Here is an 8,889-nt window from a genome sequence, read left to right on the forward strand (position 1 = left end):
CATTATACTCAAGGAAAGAAATTTGAATTGGAAAGGCCTATAGGGCTCATCTACCACTTGTGAGTTCCATTTATTCCAGAATGCCTTTTATGGTATTTCTGATCAGCCAGGGTTAGTCCTTGGCTTGTGAACTGCTAATGAGATAACTAGAGGCAGAGTGTACTTCACGGGGTGGGGGGGGGGGGGAGTAAAGAGCCTGAAGCATTAGAAACCCTTTCTTTTTTTTTTATAGTCACCTAAAATCCAGTTCCTTTAAGTTTTGTCCTCTGCACTGATTTTAAAGAACTCTCTGTTCTGTAATGAATTATGTTGTGGCTAAAACTGCAAGCTTCAGAACCAAAGAGTATAAATAGGAATCACAGATCTGTCACTGACTAACTTGGACTTTGGGAAAGTCATTTAACCTCTCTGAGCCTAGCAAATGTCTAAAATATGTAAAAATAGAACATGCGGTTTCTATGAGGATTAAATGACAATTGAAAGCATTTAGCCCAGTGCCTAGCACAATATACGTGCATGTTTTATCAATAGTAGATACTATTCTACAATAACATTCTCTAAGTGATGCCTTCTCAGTCCCTTCATTTGCATCATGTGCCATGACTCTGATCCCTGGAGTCAAGCACATTGCAGTTTGGTGATGCCCATTTTAGGAGCCATAACTGAACACTGGGTCCTCAACAAGGTCAGACCAGCATGCTACGGGGTGGTCCAGATGGCCACAGACATCAAAGGCCCTAGGTGAGCTTGTGGGAGGAGCAGCAAAGTCTTGGACCAGAGTGAAAGAAAGCCTGGAAGTCTGGAAACCATAGGCATGACTGAAGGGGGTGCTGAGCTTATAAGCCTGGGGAGTGAGAAGACAGCAGCACACCCAGTAAGAGAGATACTGGGTGTCTCTAGCTCTTCACCCCTGGAAAGACTAGGAGGGCTGCGAATGGGTTTATGCAGGGGTGTCAAACTCACTTTCACCAGGGACCACATCAGCCTCCTGGTTGCCTTCCAGGGCTGAATATAATTTTAGGACTGTATAAACGTAACTACTCCGTGATAGTTAAGTGAGAGCTTGGCGTTGCCACCGGGAAGAAACAAGGTGTCGGGCCAGATAAAACAAGGTGGTCGCTGGATTCAGCCTGTGGACCTTGTGTTTGCCACCTATGGGTTTACGGGGTCTGGCAATCTTAGGGGAAAATTGTTCAAGTCACCTTAAAAGCAGGATATATGAGTTGGGAGATCTTGGGTGGAAGTGAGGGAGAACCTATTAATATCATACAATCATTTATTGACTTTTTAATGCACCAAGCACTAATGAAATTTTTCATTGAAACCACTTTAAAAATGTAAAAATCTATACTCATTTTGATCATAAAGGAGCCAATAATTAAGAAAAATTAATACCACTTACTCCTGAAGCATAGCACTATTTAAAAATGTTCAAAAATAAGAACAAAACTCGATTGATTCTCTACAGCTACATTGTGCAATAGGGTAGCCACTAGTCATATTTGGTGATTTGAGTCTAATTAACTTCCAAACTTTAGCTCATCGGGCACACTGGGCACCTTTCAAGTGTTCAGTGACCTCCTGTGGCTGGTGGCTACTGTACTGCTCAGCAAAGATAGAGGACGGTTCCCTCTCCACAGGAAGTTCTGCTGGACAGAGCTGCCAGAGCGAAGGTCTCTTGAAGCTACGACCTTCCTGGGTAGCCCATCATCAGAGCAGTGTTGAAATGTGCAGAAATTGCTTAATTATTGCATAGCAAACCCTCCTTTAAAATAAATGTCCCAAAAATATGGAATGAAAGGAACTAAAAAAAGCAGGCCTTCTGATCAAACATTTGTCTTCTTTCTTTGGTGTCTAGTCACCTTACTCATAGACTGTCAAAAATGAAAAGAAACAGAAAACAGCAGACATGTTCTCTCAGTAATGTGATCAGCTTCCAAGAGAAAAAGAACAGATGGCAAATGATGAACCTTGCAATGCCCTAAAAGAGAGAAGTAGATTCTAGTGACTTTTGGTTGTGGATACTATCTTACACTTATCTCTAAAGAAGAAAAATAAATAAATGTTTTCCAAAACTAGAATCAAGAGAAATATATTTATAGATATTTTGCCAAAAAAGCATAGACACCATGAAATTTGTCTCATACTTCTCCATTTCAAAATACACAAAGATTTTCACATTGATTTTCTCTTTGAGGTTACTTCTGAAAAAAATTTTTTTCAATGGTTTGCAGCAAATTGTAAACATTGTATTTTAGATAAATTAAAAATAGCCAAGTTCTCTATCTTTAAAACTGCTTTCATACACTCATGGAAAATGAGAGCTGGAAGGAACTTAATTTCCTTCACCCAAGCTAAAAGGACTACTTTTCGTGGGGGGGGGAGGGGTTACAACTATTTTTAGATATAAAACTCTTATTTAAGGAGTTGGACCTAAATCAATGATTTGTAACAAAATGAAGAAATAAACATTCAACCAGAACAGAAAGAAGAAAGAAGAATTTTTAAAAATGAGGGGAGGCTTAGGAACCTCTGGGACAAGTTTAAATGTACCAACATCCAAGTCACTGGGGTATCAGAAAGAGAAGAGGAAGAGCAAGAAATAAAAGAAAAATTACTTGAAAAAATAATGAAAGGAAACTTCTCCAATCTGGTGAAGGAAATAGATATACAAGTCCAGGAAACTCAGAGAGTCCCAAACTAGTTGGGCCCAAAGAGGGCCACACTAGTCATAATTAAACTGCCAAAGATTAAAGAGAAAGAGGAAAATCTTAAAAGCAGCAAGAGAAAAGGAGACAGTTACCTACAGAGGAGTTCTCATAAAACTATCAGCTGATTTCTAAAAAGAAACTGCAGGCAAGAAGGGGCTGAAAAGAAGTACTCAAAGTCATGAAAAGGAGGGACCTATATCCAAGATTACTCTACAAAACAAAGCTATCATTTAGAATGGAAGAGCAGATAAAATACTCCACAGATAAGTTAAAGTTAAAGGAATTCATCATCACCAAGCCCTTATTATGTGAAATGTTAAAGGGACTTATCTAAGAAAAAGAAGATGATCAAAACTATGAACAGTAAAATGACAACAAAATCACTACTATCAACAACTGAACCTAAAAACGAAACAGAACAAAACTAAGCAAACAACTAGAACAGGAACAGAATCCCAGAAATGGAGATCACATGGAGAGTTATTAGTGGGGAGGGGGGAGAATGTGGGAAAAAGTACAGGGAATAAGAAGCATAAAATGGTAGGCACAAAATAGACAGGCAGAGCTTGAGAACCTTACAGGAAATGGAGAAGCCAAAACTTATATGTATGACCCACAGACATGAACTAAGGTGGGGGAGGGGTGTACTCTAGAGGAAATGGGAGTCCCAGGTGGAAGATGGCCAAGGGGAGAAAAAAATGAGTCATCTGTAATAGCATAATCAATAAAATATACTTAAAAAAGAGCTCTTTGTTCAAACAAAATGGCATCTAGAATCACAGCAGACAGAGAAGTAGGGTGAGCACACATGCACATGCACAGCAGAGCTGCTGTGGTTGGAGTGTGGACGACAGGAGGCCTGGAACAAAGCCAGATCACCTACCCGCGACAACCCTGATAGCTGCCTTTAAGTGGTCCTGCAGGCATAAGACGTGGACATAAACCCTTGATTTCATCTAACCTCAGTTTTAGAGATGAAGACACAGAGATCCAGAAAGTTTAGGTAACATGATCCCAGCCCACGACTAGGTGGAGAAAGGGGAATTCCAACTCAGGTTTCTTCCAGGCGTCTTTCCATAAAACCATACTGACTACATGCCTGCTGTGCCCTGAGCACAGCTGAGGGCCCAGGTGAAAGCAGCCCTAGTCAACAGAGCACATGGCTTTCTGAGAACAAACAAGCTGACCTGAGACACAAAGGCAGTTCGTGAGCTCAGTGAAGGATGTGAGTTCAGGCAGTTTGTGAGCTCAGTGAGCTCAGTTTGTGAACTGCCTGAAGTAATATGGCAATGTGTGTTATAAAAGTCAGATAAAAAGGTTAATTATGCTTCACAAAAAAGAAACAATCTCAAAGACTAATTAGTGACATTTACAATAGGCTCTCTTCCCAGTCACCCTTGCATAGGCAACTGGATACAGTACAAGAAATATGGTCCTTAGAACAGATGGATTCATATGAATCCTACTTCCATACTCACTTTCCTCATCTATGAAATAGGAATAAAATGTGTTAGCAAAGTGGTAGTCTGTATTCAATTATTAATCGAATAGATTAGGTGATGTATAGAACTTCCTTCCACTTAACAACTTTATCATACATAAGATATAACTACTTTTTCTAACAATTACATAGAGAAAATTGCTTTCTTAGTATGTTTTCAAAAAGGGTGTGCTACCAAGAGACTAATTTGCATATTATCTAACAAGACATATTTCTTTATTGTTTTCTTATTGTTCATAGCCTTCACTATTTCAGATGGAAAAACAAGGCCCACGATGGGAATAGAGGAGAAAAAATGTAATAATTTTGGGAGCTGTTATTATTTTGCTCCGTTTCTCCAAACATTCAGGACTGTTCAAGGTAACCAAATCCCACACACCAGATCCAGCAGATCCAGGAAAAGAAAAACACACACACACCACACGCACATACCACATACCCACACACATGCACACGCCCCAAATCTATAAAAGCCCTTATTCTTCTTCATGGTCTTTGTTTTTTTTTTTTCATTGCTACAGTTGTCAGTACCAGCAAACCAAAATCCAGAGAAAAATCCTCCCTGAGGGTTTTTTATTTCACCCTTGCCAGTTAAGTACTAGTTTCGATGCACAACAGTATCAGTTAGTATCATTCTCATTTGATCCAACAGTGATAAAAGTAACTGCCGTGTAATAACAGATCCATAGTACTGCCCTTACTGTATCTATTCCCCATATAGAAAAAACAACCAATTTTGTGGTTACTTAAAAATGTTAGAATTTACCTTGTCAGCTTTCAGTCACTTATGTAAACCTAAGTACAACTACACAANCACACATGCACACGCCCCAAATCTATAAAAGCCCTTATTCTTCTTCATGGTCTTTGTTTTTTTTTTTAATTGCTACAGTTGTCAGTACCAGCAAACCAAAATCCAGAGAAAAATCCTCCCTGAGGGTTTTTTATTTCACCCTTGCCAGTTAAGTACTAGTTTAGATGCACAACAGTATCAATTAGTATCATTCTCATTTGATCCAACAGTGATAAAAGTAACTGCCGTGTAATAACAGATCCATAGTACTGCCCTTACTGTATCTATTCCCCATATAGAAAAAACAACCAATTTTGTGGTTACTTAAAAATGTTAGAATTTACCTTGTCAGCTTTCAGTCACTTATGTAAACCTAAGTACAACTACACAAGTACAACTTCTCACTTGAAATGCACCAGGGGCTAATAACCCTCGTATTACAGAGTTAAACTTATTTCTCCAAATCAAGACAATCAGTGTTTCATTTCCATCTAAGGTAACAAATGTGAAGTTAAAATATCGCACAAGTCCCGAAGGGATTTGTTCTATGTTTAGTCGTTCAAAGAATTCATAACGACTAAAATTGACTATGTTTTGGAAGATGGCAAAAATTGACTGTGTTTTGGAAGATGAATAGGGTAAAATATTACCCTATTTTAGGATATAATAGGGTAATATCAATAATAAAGGATAAGATAGGCCTGTAAGTTTCAAAGAACTTCATGAATGTCTAAAATACTTAAATGCTTAAAATGTCTATTCATTTTAAGCCTATCAGTTTTTCTTTTTTATTATTCTGTTTTTTACAAAGAGTTTTTTTTTTAAAGAAAAAACTTCATGTAATTTGCCCAATGCTCAATATTCTCCAGGTTAACAGATTTATTTACAAATCACAATCACATTTTTAAAGGAGAAATTGGAAGAAAGCATTCAGTATTTGTTCGTTTAATGTCTGAAAGGCATCAACTAATAAGTGAAAAAAAAGTCAGTATATATTTGGAGGGAAAAATTCACATTAGGAGTTAAAAATCATTCTGGTTCAGAAAGAATGTCAGGAATCTGCACGTCATTTCTTTCTTTACTCCTTTCATTTTAGAACTAATTCCTTGCTCGAGTAGGGTGGGAAAAGAATGCACCAAAAAACGTTACTTATATATCCTTGTTCACAGTTTTAAAGTCCAAAGCCTTCAGATGGTAGTTCCATCACATGACTTGTTCCCTATAAAGATGAGACCTTGTCATCTGAAAAACAGATTTTTGATTATCACCAAAAGTGGAAGAGTCCTAATAAACACCCATCAGAAGTGCTCAGCGCGTTGAAAGACCGGCTCAACTGTGAAAGCCTCTCTTCCGCCCTTTCTTTTTCACTAATCATTTGGAAAATAAATTAGAGAATCATAGGGGAAAAGGGGATGGACTCACATGAACAAGTATAAAAGACACATGGACAATAACTAAGGTGGGGGGCGGAAAGGGGAGGGAGGTGGGGAGCACTTGGGGGGGCAGGGCTGGGAATATAAGACAGAAAACTGTACTTGAACAAGAATTAAATTTAAAAAAAGAAATATATTGAAAAATCAAAACCCAGGAGAGAGAACTATGGCTAACCTTTTGATGTTTCTCCCTCTGGTCTTTGCATTAATTATATTTTACCAAACTCGGCCTTGTGTATGCATTTCATACCCTGACTCCTTTTCACCTAACATTTTACCATTACCAGTTCTGAATTTCATTCACTATACCAAAGAAACACACAGCTTTCAAGTGTTATCTTGATTTTTCTGAATCTTAGAAATAATACATGCTAATTTGGAGGGGCAAAGCAAATTATAAAAGTATTTTTAAAAGGAAAAAGCACATCCTTCTATAGAACTTGAATTCCATCCTTACTCCTATAACACAGCCACTTTAACAGCTCACTCGACAGCTTTCCTGACTTGTTTCCACAGTGCAGAAACCACAACAATTTGTTCTTTATTCCCTCAGTAAAGGACATTTAAGAGGTTTCAGTTTTTAACGATATGATCATTATAACACACATTTTTGCTTATTAATATTCAAAGTAATAAAATGAAAAATATTCAAGATATAAAATAAAACCTTTCTCTTGTTTTTTATAATTGGTAACAAAATCACAGACTTCACTTCATTTGTTAATTCAAAGTTGCACCAAAGTTTAATTATTACTATTTTTTTATTATGGGCAATTTTAGTAGTATGTTCTACTATTTCAGAAGTCCCTTGGATGGATGGATGCTTAATGGATATTTATTCACCATCTCAGGGTTTTACTACCCTAAATTCGCCATGCCAATCAAGCACATTTCAAAAATAACCAAATTGATATTAACATCTATTAGAGAAATGTACCTAACACACCAAATTATCAGATTCCCAGGAAGCTGTGCAATAATTGTTACAACAGTACCTGGGATCCCCAAGGACCAGCACATCAACACAGGAGACTTAGGTGACATTCCAAGTCCATATTCATATTTTATTTAGGTACCCACTTCCAAAATTATCACAAGGCAATCACAGATATTTTTAGCAAAAGCTCAGAACTGCACATATCAGAACACACATGTGTGTGACTGAATTTTCATATTTAAGAAGTTATGCCTGCAATGCAAATAAATAATCATTTAAGCACAATACAAAATTGCCAGATCTGTCCGGAAAAAGTCCAGCCATTGTTAATATAATGAGAGCGGTTTGAGTGACATCAATATAACCTGGCAGCCAAGGACAGTGGACTGGAATGAGGGTGTGTGAACAATGATGACTTCATTGTACTAGTCAGTGGGGGCGGTAGACACTGTTAAGTGAGCATGTGTACTGTGTGGCTGTCACATTCAAAATGACTGAGCAAGTAGAGCAATGAATCTGCACCAAATTTTACATTAAAATTGAACATTCCTCTATAGAAAGCATTCAGAAGATTCAGAAGGCCACAGCTCTCAGCAACTGGTGACTGGCAGCTTCATCCCAACAATACACCTGCTAATGCATCACATCTGCAGTTTTTTTTGTGAAACATTAAATCATCTGGTGACTCAGCCCCCCTACAGCCAAGATCTGGCACCCTGAGATTTCCGGCTTTTCACAAAACTAGAATCATCTTTGAGAGGGAAGAGATTTCAGACTGTCACTGAGATTCAGGAAAATACAATTGGGCAGCTGATGGTGATTGGGAGAACTATGTGAGGTCCCAAGGTGCCTATTTTGAAGGGACCTGAGGTGCCATTGTCCTAAGTACAAGGTTTCTTTTATCTTTGTCTTCTTCAATAAATGTCTTTTCATAGTGCATGGAACATAGTGCACAGGACCTAGGACAGACCTTGTATATTTTGCTTAATATGTCTCAAGAGTAGTTTATTTGAATACATGCAGGAATCCATGATCATCTTACAATGGATAAAAGTTAAAAGTTTTTTAACCTCATGTGAACATGTTTTTTAAGTGTATTTTAGCTGCAAAAACAGTAACATAAATTGGCCTCATGTGACATGTTGGTCTCTTAAAAAATAGCTGCCTATGAGGAAAAGATTAAATGTCAATGTCTAAAAGACCACTCACTCACATTTCAAGAAATACTTTGTGCCCTGGCTGGTGTGGCTCAGTGGATTGAGCACTGGCCTGTGAACCAAAAGGTTGCCAGTTCAATTCCCAGTCAGGGCACATGCCTGGGTTGCAGGCCAGACCCCCAGTAGGGGGTATCAACTACACATTAATGTTTCTTTCCCTCTCTTTCTCCCTTCCTCTCTCTCTAAAAATAAACAAATACAATCTTAAAAAAAAGAAATACTTTGTGATTAGCATGGGTGCCCCGGAGAGTCCTGGCCTGTGGAACCCACCTCAGGCACCAGCAACTCTGGGTGGGT

This window comes from Sturnira hondurensis, unplaced genomic scaffold (assembly GCF_014824575.4).
Source record: "Sturnira hondurensis isolate 20B ecotype Veracruz unplaced genomic scaffold, ASM1482457v3 Scaffold0012488, whole genome shotgun sequence".
In the NCBI taxonomy this organism is placed as follows: Eukaryota; Metazoa; Chordata; class Mammalia; order Chiroptera; family Phyllostomidae; genus Sturnira; species Sturnira hondurensis.